The following is a 17,305-nucleotide window of genomic DNA, read 5'->3' as shown; positions in this document are numbered from 1 at the left end:
GGCAATGTTTCGAAAGTAATTCCGTTATATAAATCAGTGCATTCAAAATGATTTGCTTTCTTTCAAAAAGCATCATCATGATGGAGATTCTGTTTTAGTCGGACTTATTCATGCGATTTCTTCACTGCGTGCTCTCGTAATGAAACTGGCAGCTAATAAATCTATAAGCTGCCAAACATAATGCGAAAGATATTGTCAGGTATTTGAACAACCAAAAGATTTATTCTTTCCTAAAACGAATGATCCTAGACCAGATCTATCGAAAAGTTTTGGAACATTATTAAAAAGAAGTACTCCTGCAGGGGAAAAAATTAAGACACAGTTCAAGAAAATGTACCTTCACTTATTAAGTTATGTTACAAATTTACTAAAATAAACTGCGCCGTCCAACCGGGATAGTAGTTAAAGACTCTGACTGCCGTACCGTAGGCCCCGGGTTCGAGTCCCGAAGAAGACACGGATGTTTATAACTGTATAGCGCCTCTGCGGCATGTTGGTGTGACGTCGTGGATGCTTCAGTGGAAACGGAATCAACACTTGTAGTGGTGATGCATCACTTTTTATTCACACAACATATCACAGATACAACATTTAATTAATACATTTAGAAAACTATAGTAGATATCCGAGCTGGTGACACGATCAGAGACGTTAACGAAGATGGCACTCGTCATCACTCGACGAACAAAGTCTCCACACCTCAGCTCGCTGGCGGAGCTTCCCAACCTCTCTCTGACAGGCGTCTGACCAGAAGCCTCATCTCTTTACGCATGCGTATTACTCAGTTAAGTCGTTGCCATTCACAGTTCTTTAAAAAGGTATTAAAAATGAGTTATAGTCCTCGTAGTGTGAGGAATCTGCTAACGAAGTTCTAGTCGAGAGCATCGTAGGTCTTTTTAGCAGAGTTCAGGAGCATTCTTTACAGTGGCACTCTAAATATGCGGCGAGCAGAAAGTCCCCTCGAGACGTTGATGGCAGAGGTAGAAGACTGGCAGATGCTCGGACCCGTTTCCCCGGGGTGCTCTCTTTCAAAATCGGAGACAGAACTGAGATAAAGTTGGGCTGTCTCCTATATGGTGCTCAAGGCTCTTGCCAACGACAGGTGCATATGACACCTTGCCACGATGAATGTCGTCAGTTAGTGCTGACCTTTGTCAGGATGCAGCAATTTAAACGTGTATATCAGAGCTAACTAATTAAATAATATTGCGATTAAATTTTAATTTCATTTGGTTATCGTGCCTGTCGGAGCGTGTATGCATGTGTGGTTCTTTGATTCGAGCTAAACACATCTTTTCTAAGAACAGAACAATTAAATTTTATTTACAGTTATTTATACATAAAGAAAAGTATTTTACTAAACCCTTATACTTCATTCCTTAAAATTTAGGACGGATTTCTCAATGAATTTAAAACGTTCAAAATGCGATGTTTGTTCTCTGGCAGCGAAACATTTATTCACTTCCTTTCCCTTCTCATTTTCCCTTCCATTGCCAGGTTACATAACCACAACTAATACCAAAGAAGCAAAGATAAAAATCTCAAAGTTCTTTCATTCTTATCTGGGATGCTAGTTACCTAAGTATATGTGCTTTCTATGTATAAGATGAGTCGTCTCTCTGCCATTAACTACACTAATTCCGTCTCTCAATAATAAACAGTATTATTTCTGCAGCATAAATTGCTATCTTAGATCAATTGATTTTTAAACAGCAGTCCGTGACACCCTGGAAATTCGTGTCTCAAGTCAAGTGTAATTAAATAACACGAGTTTTTCCTTTATTTTGAAACTGAATTTTTATTTTTTAAATTTAACTTCATTCCGAAAAATAAAATGAAAATACCATGCAAGTTAATGGTTGCGGTTCGAAGAAACATGAAAGGAGTCAAATATTTTAGAAGGAGTTATTTTCGATATTTATTACTGACATTAATTAGGCATTAAAAATGAAGAAGAATTTTTATAATACACAATTTTAGCCTTAAAGTTTTAGGATTGAATTTCTTGGACGAACTCCAGTGAAGCTGCAAAACGATAACTTGAGAGAATGCTTAACATATCTCAGCCTGCTTCTGGTAGGATATTGCCCATTTACGGGCTGAACGTAATTATTTCTTGAAGTTGAACGTAAATATTTCTTTGATTTTAAGCAAGCCGTACCTGCCGTAAGAATTACTAGCTGAATAGAAAGCAGCAAGAAACTTTGTACAGACATTATATTTTGGAAGCAGGAGAGATGAAAAATTAGCAACCGCCTTCGCCGGCAATCGAACTACGGACCTCTGAAATACAGGCCCAGCGTGCAGAACCACTAAACCACTACACCACGCTAGGAAAATGGGAGAAATACCTTATATACTCCCCTTTTTAAAGGGCGACTGGGGTTTTCAGGGGACCCAATCGCCAAATCATGGGTGTGGAGAAACCTCATACAACACCCTTCTAGTTCAGGCGCCACTGTAGAGACATTAGGTATATTTTGGAAGCATGAGAGGTGAAAAATTAGCAATCGGCTTCGCCGGGAATCGAACCACGGACCTCTGGAATACCGGCCCAGTGTGGAGAACCACTACACCACGAAGGCACGCTAGGAAAGTGGGAGAAATACCTTATAACTTTTCTTGCCAGGTAATTTATTGTAAATAAAAAGTGTCATATTCCACATGCAGGTACAGGTAGAAGCTAGGCCAGCACCTCCGTAGTACCACAGGTAATTGAGGTATTGCTGAACCTAGCTAACTGTTAAACTTTTCACCCCAATTTTGAGGAAGAACATCCCGGGGGTGGTCCGAGGATCTCCTGCTTCTCTTCCTTTACCATCAACCCCTTGAGAGGACTTTCTGAGATCACCGATTTCTTTTATTATTAATGTACACAAATCATATTGAGAAAAGACTGTCCTTGAAAAGTTTAACAACTGATGCTTCCAGAAGTCTAAATGTATGTGTAAATGTTCTTTCTAAGGCGGAAAATGTAATAAGCAAGTCTTTGGAACTCCCATCCATCAGCATTGCGTATAGAAAAATGAAATTGATGGGACATTAAATTAAAAGATTTAAATAAATATATTTTAGTAATATATGGAGACGCATAAGCATTCCAGTCCGAGTCTTTTGATATGTATAAGAACGTCTCTGATTTTGGCCCTAAGTTGTCTGTTCTTTATTGCGTATTTCTTAAATGGTATTAGGTTGTTGTTAGGCTTAATCAGATGTTTACCGTCTGTTGGATTACAGTAAAAAATGTAATGATCACGGTCATCCCTTTCGCCACATATGCAAAAAATCCATGGGGATAACATTCTGTTCCCCAAGATGGGATCTTACCTTTAAAAGACACCATTTAAAAAGCATTTTTGAAACTGAAAAAATTCTAACCGCGGAGAGGAAAAGATCCAAGATTTGACTTCTACAATAATATAATGATTGATAACTTTACATAATGATTGATGTTACACAGAATGACTGATGTTAATGAATACTGCACACTTCGAATGGTAAAAACCTGGAAACAAAACATTATCTTTACTTTCAGTCATATCAGAACAGGCGCCACTATGGCACAAGTGATTCCATTTAAAGACGAATCCACCGCGTTTTCATTAACCGCAGACATTAATTATTAGGCGGTTGGGACCCCGAATGAGTCAACCCCCTAAATACACCGCAGTTCTGTTCCACAGTGTTGAGCAGCAGCCGGTAAACGCACGGGAATGGAGGGAAGGGGGGATCGCTTGCTCGTCGACAGATACGAAGAGGCTAAATTCTGGGATGCATGTGGAGGTTAGGATTTGCCTGTTCCATATCTAAAGTGATGAAGCATTGCTGGCAAACGGACATCCATCAAAAGTGATTTCTTTTCTTCTGAGATTTGCCAGAAGTTGACACGCATCAATCACAACTCTAGATGCGTAACAAGCCAAAAAACAATGATGATTTGTATGAAGATATAATCAGTAAAATGATGATTTTTGATAGCAATGACAGCCTATCAAACTTTGTTACAGACACTTTGTGACAGATGACTTTTAAAAGAGCAGCCTATCAAATTTTTTAATACACTATTTGAGAAACTATTTAGGCTATTTAAAAGAGCGATCTTAAAGCGGATCCAGTTTTGAATATAATTTTTAATACAGTAATGAAATGTAAATCAGTTTCAAAAATCATTGTTTGTTTGAAAAAAAAAAAAAAAAAAAAAGGGGGGGGGAACAGGAATTAAGAACACTTGGTTTAAAACAAGGAATATGTATTTATTTCAAAATAAATAATGTTACTAAGAATAAATGCTTTTGGTTTACCAGTCTCCACAAGGTGGCCGGCCATATGTGTCTGCGCTGAATCCAAAGACATAAATTACTGTCTGGAATGGTTTACAGCATAAGTGATGTTAATTTCAAGACTGCACGACTGATGTAAATTCGAAGTTCCAAGCACTAATTCTACTTAACAACCAATTCCTTTCGGACACTTTGCATAAAAAAAAGGGGGCCGGACAGTTCTATATCTCCTGTTCTACTGGGCCGATTGATGAAATTTAACTTGCATTTTTCATATCTCGAAAGCGCGACGTAGGATATACATTACATTTATGTATAGCATTATTCTAACAGAGGTATTTTGACACACCTAACTTTTTTCCCATATTTCCATTCTATGATTGAAAGTATGTCAAAATACCAAGTTTTTGGTAATCAAAAAAATTAACTCTCAAAATTTTTGCTATATATTTATTGATATCTCTTTTTTTGTTAAACTTAATTGATTCCTCCTTTCACAATTCGAAATTTAGGTTCAATTCAAATAAAATTCACATATATTCTGACTTATTTTTAAAGTTTATATTTTTTAGTAATTTTTATAAATTTTTCGAAAAATGTTTTGAAATCTATAAATAATTTATAACCTATACAATGTTTGCCATCCCCTTAAAGTAGATGCATTTCTAAGCACACCTGCAAAAGAGAGTTTTTTTTATTCAAAAGTTTCCAAGATATACGTGAATTTATATATTGGCGCGTTTTGAAACTTGGCATATTTGTTACTAGCGAAAATAACGCCAAATGTGCTTTACACACTTCGTTAAAATTATTTGAAAGTATTACGATGCACCTTTTTTTCCGCTCGTGCACAGTTAGAAAAGGGAAAGGAAAGTAGGTTACTATAAATTAAAAATTCCGCAAAGTTAAATATTCTTAGCGGAAACTGAAAAAGGAGCGTTTCATGAATTCATTGATTAAAAATGTGTGTCTTAATCAGTCGGTTGTTATTTAACTGAATGCACATTTCGAAATTTTAAAAGATAATTAAATAATTACTTCTTTATTGTCTTGAATATGAAAAATATTAAGCTGTTCACTTTCGAATGCTCATTCTCTTTCATGGGATGGCAACATTTTTACCGCATCTGATTCAAGAATCAAGCATATGAAAGCATCTGATTCAAGCATATGAAAGAAATCAAATTTCATTGAAATAAGTACCTTTTTTTTTTCTCTCTCTTTAAAACAAGAATGCATGGTGTTTTGAAATTCCACGAAACAACCGCCTCTACTCCATTGCAGCCCGTAACGATTTTCTCTTGACATTTGTGAAATGACAACATTTTGTGAAACGGCAACACTTTTAGATAACCTGATTACTGCATTCTAAAGAAAAGCTTTGGCTGAAAATTTTAATTCTTTATGGACTAACACTATTAAATCGCATGTCTAGCGCATTTACAAAAATGAAAAAGTTTGTATTTCTTCTTTCTTCTTTATGAGATGGCATCACTCTTTAAAAAATCAAGCTCAGTTTCTCAAACTTGTATCAGAAAAAACGAAGTCAACTCTCATAAGCTCATTGTTATCATCAAAAATCTTCTCCAAAATGGAAAGTCAAAACTTGACAGTACAAATAAAAAAAAGGGGGGGCAACGAAAGCATTAAAATTCCAGGCAAATTCAGCTAGCTGACAGATATGTACCACACAAAGGTGGCTAAACACAAACACTTCATAAAAGTCGCTTATATATATATATGGCGACTGCTTTATCTTATCTCAGTCGTTATCTCGACGGAATCCTCGTCCAAATCGTGGATATCACTCTCCGGTTGTGGAAGCTGCCTCCTTGAGAATTCCGAACACATACAACAAGGAGAGTAACATTTAGCGGCAGTTGGTGACGGCTGCGATTGCAGACATCGTGGCGACATTTCTCTTTTTGCCTTCTAGAGATTCTGAATTAAAGTGCCCTGAACAGTTAATGGTATAGATTCGTTGCGGATGAATGAACACTAACAAAGTTCAAAAACTTCCTCCCCCCCCAAAAAAAAATTAAATTCTTCAAAACGGATTACTAAAACAGCTTAGGAAAAATGAGAAAAAGGGGGGAAAATTCTGAAAGGTTTCAGATTTTAAATTACGTCCAAAGGGACTTTTTTCAACATTTTGTATGTTACCTTTATTTATTAAAGATCATGTTCTTCCCACTTAAACCATAAAATTCAGTTCAACAGCATTTTCGCAAAATAATTTTAAAGCGGGCATATCGTTAGAATTTCCGATACTGGAGATATCCCCCCCCCGTATAGTGTTGTCATCGCTCGCTTAGAAATCGCTTACTTTTTTTTAGTCAAAAATTCGTTGAAGTGTTACAAAATATGAAATCGATAATAAAACAAATTTCAAATTCAAATTAGGGCTTCCACAAGCCCATATATAACATATCTATGGAAGATTATGTTATTCAAATTTTGATGGATCCAGGTACCGTTGTTTTATCACAATGCGAGAAACATACATACATTTATGCAGATTCTTCATTATTTAATTTCTTCAGATATAATACAGAGCGATAATATTTGGTAGCAACAATTTAGAAAGTGAAACAACGCTTGTAGTGAATCAACGCAAAATGCCAAAACGAAATTAATAGCCCTTTTGTGCAAATTGCCCCTTTGGACTAAAAATAATAGTAGATAAATAAAAATAAATGAACTGATAATTAAACAAAAATAGAAAACAAAGATCGGTAAGCATATACTTCAACTTCGACTACGTCCAACAGGGCTCAAGGCACCTAACAACTCATAGTTCGATCCCCGGCAACTGAATTGTCATGATTGAGGGGCCTTTTAATGTGTTTCCCACCTGAAAAAAAATATTAGCCTATTATCCTCAGCAGTCCAACAAGAAAGCATTCCTCTTTTAAAGATAGCCGTTGACTGCTTAGCTATTTCCAATTAAATAAATAAGAGAATACAGGAGAATTACATGCCTTAAAGATTTTCTCTCAAAGAGAACCTTCCAAGGAAATTAGCTTTATTTACTTTACAAATAAAAAATGTCACGAGAACTGTCATGCAGGGAGATCATTTCGGACTGAAAGCAAATCCCAAACGTATGCGAAACTATAAAGACATAGATGGAAATACTCTATATAAATTAATCACAAAGCATTCACAATCATACTAAAAACGGTATCGCATCACATAATAGCAGGCATTAAAGTGGTAAAAGTCATTTACACGTATGTTTAAATGTACAAATCGAACAGAAAATAGATTAAATGTTGTCGATCTTTTAGCACTCGGTACTTACTATTCGTTATACACTTAAATAAAAGAATCACTTTAAAAAACTGTAAACAAAAGTAAATCAGAAACACGCAATCGTTTTCGTTTAGGTTCAATAGGATTACTAATGCAAGTAGACCACTCAAGGACCCTTTGTCTAAGTTCCTTCGCAATTTTGAAGGACGGTACGTTGTCGACGTTGACTCAGTTATGACAAAACACGAGAAAGCTATTTCCTTGAAGGAAGGGATGCCTTTGTAGAGGACTATCTAAGGAAAACTGGTTCACATTCACGTAACGAAAAACCATTTAATTAACCTAATATTCATAAAATAAATAGTACTTTATCGAGTTAAAAGAATAATAAAAAAATGATAGATTTGAATTTTTTTAAAGACTTAAAGTTCACCCTTTCTTTTACTTAAATTTACTTAATTTAACCCTTTCCTCCGGCACGCTACCTTTTAAAGTCGGAGTTTTGATTTAAAAAAAAAAAAAAAAAAAAAAAAAAAAAAAAAAAAAAGTAGGCAGTCTAATTAGGCCTAGAGGAGTACACAAGTAAAATTTTGTGAAGCTAGTACTTATCGTTTTAATTCAGTGGGTGTGCCCAAAGAGGCACATTGATTGAATAGAGCTTCGAAAAGAGTGCTGAAACGAGCATTGTTGTCAATGAACTGACCGATGAGATGCGGAGAAACAAAGAATACAGATTCTCAGTTGTCCCAGATGAGCCCGATTTGGGCACACCTAGTGTTCGCCGTTTGGTTTTAGGCAAGATTTCAAGGTAAAAATTAAAAACTAATATAGAATAAGGAGATTAGCATACAGCCAAAAAAATAACATAGAAATTTCTTTTCAAACAATTCCTTTTATACCCTAAAAAAATCTGGAAGATTTCTTTGAAAAATAAGAGTTTTAAAAAACTAAACATGGCTAAAATATATGAACTGGTTTGTGTTGAGCTGGCATCTACTATAAACAAAGAAGGTTCAGAGTAACCTATAGTAACTCATAAATCCTTTTTCATTCAATTTTTCTGTGCGTAGAAAAGAAAATTTTTAGGTGCGTCTAGACGGGACACACTGTGCCGCAAAGGGTTAAAGACACATTTCTCCTTTCTAGACCGGGGTTAGGCAGATATGCAAGTTACTTCGACAGAGCAAGTGACAGTTATGTGTCAGACTGGTTGCTTTCATTGAGGACTTTCTAAAGGGGGACGCGGCTTGTGGATGTACATGTAACACAGTGAAAAATAACGAAATCCCTAAGTAACCAGCCCATTTAATTGTTGGGAATCGAAACTGGAATGAACTACCAGTTTTTAACGGTATTTATCGACTTGGTACCTGGCGTGCTCCCAGTTTTCTATGTGAAAAGAACAATGCTTATTAGTTAATTATTTTAAAATTCATATATGTAAATAAATGAACATATTGTCTATTACAGAATAAATCAGCAGAATTCTCGTTTAACCACATTATTAACTATTATACCTTCATATAACTGTGAACTTGTCAAATGGTTTAAAAGTTCTGATTTATATTTACAAGCTGGTATGCAAAAAACTAAGTAAACTACATTAAGATCTGAGACATAGCGAATTGTAACTTGTAAAGATAACTCAGAATGATGCAAACCTTTACCAAAAAATAAATAACAAATAAAAAGCAAACGAGGAAAACTGCTCCGTCTATTTGAAGAATTAAATAAATAAATAAATAAATAAATAATAATAGTAATTGCAAGTTGCCCCAAATACCTGTGGTAAACACACACCGAGAATGACAACAATCTGGAGACAAGGGATGCTCTAAAATCTCTCAAAATGTAAATTCAAAACGGAATTTGATAAACAAAAACTGGTTTTTGCAGCATTAATACCTGGATGGTTACTGCCCTAATGGATTTACAAATTCACCTTCCCATCAAAATGATCAGCTACAGCCCGAAGGTCAACAGATATCATCTATTCAAAACCAATCCTCAGCCGACAAGGCAAGACAGGATTAAAACGAAGTATGGGCGATAGATACAATTCATCAAAACACTCCCTACTTCTACCCCTACCCCTACAGGTCGTCTCGACATCAGACCTCCGGTCCCCAGGACTCGGAAGAAGCCACAACACCAAGATTCGACGTTTCAGAGCGCAACACTCCAACGCCATCTTATAGATCGTGGGAGGCAACAAAAGGTTAAGACTTAACATATCGACTTCCTTTTTCTTCTACCTGCCAGCAACTGAACGAGACAGCTAAGTTGAAGTTCTTAGCCTGTTTTTCTTTTATTTCGTTGGTTCCTTTTACAGCTTCTCCTCAAGAGAGTATGGAGACGTAGAAGATAGTACAAGTATGAGATTAAGCGGCAAGACAAAAAACGGATGTGGTTTCAAACCGAGTTATCTTGAGAAGTGAGCCGGAGGTTCTCCGACCGCCGTAGAAGGGTTCAAATCAATCAAAATCTCGTGTTTCTTGATTCTGGAACGGGTTAAACGCTCGCGATTCCATTTCTGCGCTCTAATCGACCGCGGGATAAAGTGATCTTACTTTCGACTTCCTATTCCACATTTACGAAGAAATGAGCTTGTTCATATCGGGAGGATAACTAAGAAGCTGAATTGAATAAAGCGTCTTATTGTACTACAAACAAAGAACAGCTGATGTCACAAATCAAGGTACGGCTACTCCATGTTGAATTTGGCCCATCGACTGAAAATGATGCATTGAGCAGTTTCCTTTGCATTTTCTTTTTTTTTTTCAGCTGGGGAAATTTATTAAAACATTATTTATAATAGTTAATTTTCAGGTTCCATGTAATAGTTTATTTCAGTATGTGAGTGAAATGACTTTGGAAATAATTTGCGTTACCGAAAAAATAACATACCATATCGGTTTAAATAGGAGATAGTCTCATCTTACAGATGTGCCCCAGCAAACGGACCTAATCTAACATGAAGACATCTTATATTTTTGCATTGGTAAGAACATTTGCTTGCATTTAAGATACCCTTAAATATATGTATACAGATATGAGATTGTCATAGTGCAATTTCAGAATAACTTAATTTTAAATAAGATAATTAATTAAATGAATAATTTAAATGACAATATAATATTTAATCGTTTTATATTCGAAGCAGTGAATTTTAATCGTTTACTGTACGACACAAAAACCTTTTATTTACAGTAAAATAACAACTTCTGATTTCACTTGATTTTGAAGACATGGTTGTTGTTGGTCTTGTCCATGTATTTCATGGAAGAATGGTTGCCAGAGCCTCAAGAATGTTGGACATCATTTTGCACTCCACTTTTGAGGGATAGTAATCGGGGGTGGTCCGAACGTCTCCCACCTCTCTACTCTACCACAAAATCCATGGAGGTAAGAAAGAATAAGCTTACCCTCTACTTCCATGACCAAACCACACAAGAGGTCGTTCGCCATATATTTAGAGTGCCCCCATGCCGCAAAGAAACTATACATATACAAACATCCATGCCTTCTCCGGGATTCGAACCCGGGCCCTCCTGTACTGCAGCAGGCTCCCCTAACCACTATACAGTCTGGGCGATTGCAAACATGGTAAACACTGAAATAATAAAAAAAGAAAAAAAAAAAAAAAAAAAAAAAGAAAAGAAAAGAAAAGAAAAAAAAAAAAAAAAAAATTAAGCAGGAAATTTACGAAAAGTAACTAGCAATTACTTGACGACATTCTCAAAATAAGATGATTACAATTCATTGCACAAATGAATTGATTAATAAAAATTACACGCGAGTTACATGTGGGTATGCTCGACACGAAGAAGACGGGAAAAAATTTTAAAGAATGTTTTTTCTTTCCAATAGTTATATTTTTACTTTTAACTAAATCAGTCATCTTCAAACTTTGTTGAATCAAAAAAACCTATAAAACGACTTTCTCTTTTAATTTTCTACCATCCTCATCAAATTAAATGTGAAAAAAGCGCTGAAAATATAACAATATTGCGAGCAATTAATATTAAAAATGAAAAGAAAATTACTATTTCGTTAGACTAATTTTTATTGACCAATCTGAATGCAAATTTCGTTAGTTATTAGTTCATTACTCCAATAAAAATCTTTTTTTTTTTTTTTTTTCTTTAAATTTTTAGATTTTTAGTTTTCTTGCTTTCAAGGAATTCAGAAACTATTTCGAATTCCCATTTCCGCCTGCAGAACCCCAAGAAGAATTCCGTAGAACCCAAGAATTCCGCGGAATATACTCCGAAGTAAGCAAACCAAGATGAATTTTGAAAAATTACCAAATTTAACGTCATAATCATTTAAAAGCATGCCAGGCAAAATGCTTGACGACAGGTTCAAGAAGTCGGGTTTTATTTACTTATGACAGGACACATTACGAGTACAGCAAAGCCGACAGACCGGAAACCATTAACCAGGTTTATATTTATACAGCATTTAACTTCCTTCGATCATGGAGCTTCGCAAGATTATTCGGTCCCCCTCCACCGGTACGCTCGCTTACTTAAAATCTAGAGGGGAACTTTTGGAAGAGTTAGTTTTATTTTAGTCAAAAGAAAAGGCATTGACCGGAATAAATATATTCCAAAATGACGATGACAATAGAGTTTATAGGTTCCGAGATACATGCAAAGACGTATGAATGTTTTACAAGGTGTGAAGTTTCAGCTGCACTGTTTCTGCCAACGAATTTTTACGACTGAGCATTACTTCGCAACGCCTTCCTACCGGAAACATGTGGAAGTAAGTGCTTTAAGAGACCTTCCCAAATGACCGTGAATTTCAATAACTTTGCGATTGGTAACCTGATTTCGAGAAAGTGGAAGCGTTCACCAAAAGATACGAACTGGCCATCTTTTCTGTATTTAATCAAAATGGACGATCAGGAATAAAATGTTAGATTCACCAATAAGCAGTGTAAGAAAGATGGCATATCAGTCAAATGTATGCTTAAGATCACAGAACACATAAGCTACAAAAGAAATCATATTGGCAAATATCGTAGTCTCAGACGAATATATTGGAGCCTGCGTAAAAGATCCAATTTCTTTCCCACAGTTCTTTTTACATGCAATGACCTTATTACTTTAAGCTCTCTGAGTAATTCTTTTCTTAATTATGAGCACATGAAAAACAAATTTTATTATCTTATGCTTCATATGCCTAAGCCAATCACATGTTTTCGTTGCTAATTAAAAAAAATATTGCATAACATTGTTTGTTTCACATTTAACAATTCTTATACCATCAACGTTTAATAATAAAGCAAAATAATCAGATACTCAAAAAAATTGTTTTTACTTCCTTACCCGAAGTAAAGGAAGTATTGCAATCGCGCAAAAAATTCTCTTATTAGATTTCAGCGGAAATAACTATTTTGAACGTTCCCGAATCCATTTTGACTATTTTTTTTTGCGTAACGTCTGCATGCGCGGACCAAAATAATGGACTCTTTCTTCCAAAAGAAATTACAAAACAGATTGAAAACGGATTTTTTGCTTTATGTCTCTACGTCAGTACGCATATATTTCATATACCTAAAAACTATTAGACGCAGAGCGTTGTAATTTTGTACATGACACTGCTATCAAATCTAGTTGTGCACCTCCTTTTTTTATTGCAATTGGCTGCAATCAAAATATGTATTTATATAGCCGTCAGTCTTACTCAGCTTAAAAGTAATTATCCGGCCTTTATTTTCGCAATCATTGGTCCTAGTTATATACTTTCAATTACAGGAGTGTAAGAAATGACGAAAATATTCATGTTTGGGCAATGTCAAATTGAAAAAATAATATATATATTAATTTTGGGCAAACAACGGAATCTAACTTATAATGCGGTTCTCCTCGGTTCCTATGCTTATATTTCGTAAAGTTTCTTTATGAAAATATAAAAATACAAGAGGTTCGACTATCGTAAGAGAAAAATTGACCAAGATATTTAATTTCAAAATTTGCAGTTTTTTATATCACTTTAAACCTGCATTCAGGGATTAGTTAATTAAGTTAGAAAAATTGGAGGTTATAAATCTAAATAAGGCCGCCTAGACGGTATACTGGTTAGGGGAGCCTGACTGCGATACAAAAGAGCCCAAGTTCGAATCCCGGTGAAGGTAGGGATGTGAAATTGTCTGTCATAAGTAAAGGTGGCCGCCTATTAGGCGCCTCCAAAATATAATGGCCACCACTTCTGACCTTTGTAGTGGCTTTGCCGTTATAGGCAAGTGCCCGCCAATGGGGGGGGGGAGTTTAAATGAAGTACAGCAAAAAATGCGTATAATTGAAAAGGCCATACAAGGAAGTCATGTGAAGTCCCCATCAGAATATTTTTTAAAAATTTATTAAATATTTATCCTCCGCTGGCATACTCATTAAGGCTTCATTTTCGTGATTTAGTGATCATCCAAGAAATCGATTTTTATTTTGTTTATACTGATTTCTTTTTAATAAAATAACCGCATAATATTTACACGAAAATGCACGTCCCCTTACTGCCTTTACGTTCATTTTGTTGGATTACGCAACAGAAGAAACGTTCATTTTCCCATAAACAATACAGCAAGATAAAATTTAGTTATTAAATTCACAGAATTGAAATGTGCGTTTATCGGTCAATAATACAGCACTGCTATAACTTAATACCAAATTCACAGGATTGAAAGAATCGTAATTAGATTGCCAGCTAAAAAAAAAATCAACTATCTATTTTGCGCCAATTTTAGATTTATTCTTCAGTTTATTTATTTTTTTTATTTATTTATTTTTTTTTTTTTAATATAAAAGAAAGGAACTGTTCGGTTTCTTTTTTTTTTAATAGACTATTTTATTTAGGAATTCATTATCAAATACATCCCTCCAAGACCAAAATATTTTCTTACAAATATCAGGCATTTTTCCCCGAACCGCCAAAAATATCGTAGCTTTCATCAAGATTAATTTAAATTACAGCTACTATATTTCAAGTCGGAATAGGAATCCAAATTTTTTTTCACAAGTCCATTTTTCTTTTGAACAAGTTCTAAAATATATGAATCATATGGTTATGACAAATATTTCTATTCTGATCCCATAAAAATATACCTTATATCAATCGGCATTCACAAAATTCATAACAATCTGATACTATTGTTTGCAAACTGGCATCTGATCTGCTAACGAGACTGGTTTGTGTATAGTATTCTGATATCATTATGGAAAATTTGATATCATTTATAAAACACCTTCTGAAGCAGAATCTGCAGTGTCTTATCTTTTTAGGTATACCAGAAACTGCAGCCAAGAAAATAATAACCAAATATACTTCCCCATATTTACAAATTTATTATGCATTATATAATAACATAATATACAAAGATTTTGCTCCAGTTTTGGTCGACGATTAAAATTAAAGTATTGTTAAACTTGCAAAAAGATTTCTACTACACCAACTTTCTTAAACTAAAACTATGAAGAATTAAACTGAAAAATGTAATCCCTAACAGGAAATAAATAGCTTTTATCAAAGTCAGAACTGGGTGACAAGCGTAATGTAATCTGAATATATTAAAACAGTAACTGAAAACAGTTTTACTAAGAAAATACATTAAAACATTTTCTGTTTCCTCATGGATTGCATGAAAATAATTTACTGCTGTCTAAGACTCAGTTAAAATTCTGTAGAATAATAAAAAGATTCAAAATTATTAAAAGAAACGAAACCTTAGGTTATCGTAGATTTTGAATAAAACTCAATTGATTTCGAAGGCGATCAAACATAGCTCCCTCGTCTTCAGAAGCAAAACTCTAGTCTGCTTCTCTTCCAATTCAATAAAAATATACTTGCCATTAAATAATGGCATTAATCATTATTCTTAATTCACGCTGACCAGGTTGAAGAACAGTCAGTTTGTTAAAATTACAAAAGAACCTCTATATAGTATTTTCACTTGTGTAATCAATCTACCATTTTCAAAAATCAGCTGAAAGAATTACAGAATAAAATTCTAGAAATTTTCACAACACGGAATTTCTTTTCTCTCGTAATAAATTCGATATATACATTATTTTGCACTGGTAATGTTTTTTAACCAGCAGACGATAAATGTATTTAATTTAAGGCGTAGAAAAAGGAAATAATCTTATATTTATATAATATTGATTATTATTTAGTATTTTTCTTCAGGTGTTTTTTAAAGTTTAATGACTATTCTGAAAGAAATTTTTGCTCATAATTTAAAAAGTCGCTAAAAATTAAAATGACAGCAGTTTACAGTTATTCATTTAACTGAATAAAAGAGTTCTATGTCTTTTATCCTTTAGCTCGGCGAGAAAATATTCTGCTAATAATTCTGAAATTGAAAACTAATTTAATAAAAATTTAATTAATTTTCAAAATAAATGAACGAATCTATTTTTTTTTTTTTTTAATATTTTAACGCTGATTCTAACAGAATAAAATATTTGTGAAAAACTAGCGAATTGTTTCAGAAAACGAAATCATGTAATTGCCAAATAATGGTGACCATTTCTCACCTCAATAAAGCTTGTGTGAAAAGATCTCAATAAAGCTTGTTTGAAAAGGTATTGACAATAATATACTATTAAAAATCAATAATGGAATATATAAGTTACATTCAATCTACTGTGTTTTTGTTTCTTAAATTTTTTTCAGAAAACATAATTATTAAAAAAATAATTAAAATAATTTTTGATGGATATTAAAATAAAGTTAGGGAACTAGAGATGTATATTTAGAAGTCACAATTATAGGAACTGTCAACATAGTAAACAGTGACTGCATTTTAAAATATTTGCAATTAAGAATTATAACCTGAAAGCTAAACTTTTTAAACAAAAACTGAACAGTAAAGCTTAGCATCACATGATACACTCTGAACCGGAAAACCGGATTACAAAGGAATTTGCGGTGTAACCAGAGGGGGTTACGAACACCCTCACCGCTCCCTACCGCCCCTCCCCTTGGCGAAAAAAAAAACTGGAAAGGTAAACACAAAAGGAACTGACCTGTTGAAGGGAGTGTGTGGTGGCGCGACGGTACCGTCAGACGATGACAGCAGCTCCCGCGCCGGGGTGGTCCTTCGAGCAGACGATTTCTACAGCAGCTGCAGAAGAAGCAGCCCATCGCGCGACATCACAACTTTTCGAGCTGATTTAAATCCTCAAACGATCGGCCGTAGTACGACACCTCGCTAACAGCGGCGCTGGTCGAACTGTCACAGCGCGACGGTCGAAGACAAAAAAAATAACGGAACAACAGAAGAAAACAAAAATGTCGTCTGCGTGAATTCCGCCACCCTCCGTGATCTACATGGACAACCGGACTGATAGCAACACCACACAGAAACAACGGAGCCGGCTGCAAAACAGGGTTTTTTGTAATTAATTCTTGAGATTGCCGGCTCCGAGCCAATGAGAGACCGGCGCGAACACTGTCTGTCTTTTTATTGGTTACAATTACTTCTGGAGGGAGATGAGAAGACCGGGAGGGTCGGTGAGTAGGGGTGGATGGAAAATGAAAGGAGGGGGAGGCCAAACGATCGCCTGCGCTTGACTTTGACGGAGCAATTACGCCATCTCTCGGCGGTTACTGTTATTACAGTGTTTTCGTCACCTCGCTCCCTCTTTGTCATTTTACGCCAAACCGTCGCCAAACTCGATGACGGATATCCGTTAGTTCTCGCTTCGCGAAACGACGAGGAACAATATTTTCGTACACTTGGCGATCTTTCCGCCACTAGGATG

At 35.0% G+C, this 17,305-nt stretch overlaps 1 protein-coding gene across 4 annotated transcripts in view; it reads right to left on the bottom strand.

The window, feature by feature from the left end:
• The window catches only part of LOC118199224 (zinc finger homeobox protein 3-like), a 448,036-nt gene that overhangs the window by 309,463 nt on the left and 121,268 nt on the right, over nucleotides 1–17,305 (bottom strand). Inside the window, exon 1 of one of the 4 annotated variants that reach the window (XM_085813279.1) lies at nucleotides 16,568–16,871. The exons of the other annotated variants lie outside the window; for them this stretch is intronic. The gene's annotated coding sequence lies outside the window, so the exon portion shown is untranslated. Of the gene's footprint in view, nucleotides 1–16,567; nucleotides 16,872–17,305 lie in introns of those variants that run through there. 4 annotated transcript variants of the gene reach the window in all.

This window comes from Stegodyphus dumicola, chromosome 3, assembly GCF_044657685.1.
Source record: "Stegodyphus dumicola isolate Sdum_Otavi_A_Nest chromosome 3, ASM4465768v1".
NCBI lineage: Eukaryota > Metazoa > Arthropoda > Arachnida > Araneae > Eresidae > Stegodyphus > Stegodyphus dumicola.
Note: the sequence above shows the minus strand (reverse complement) of the source record. Positions and strands in the feature narration are given on the sequence as shown.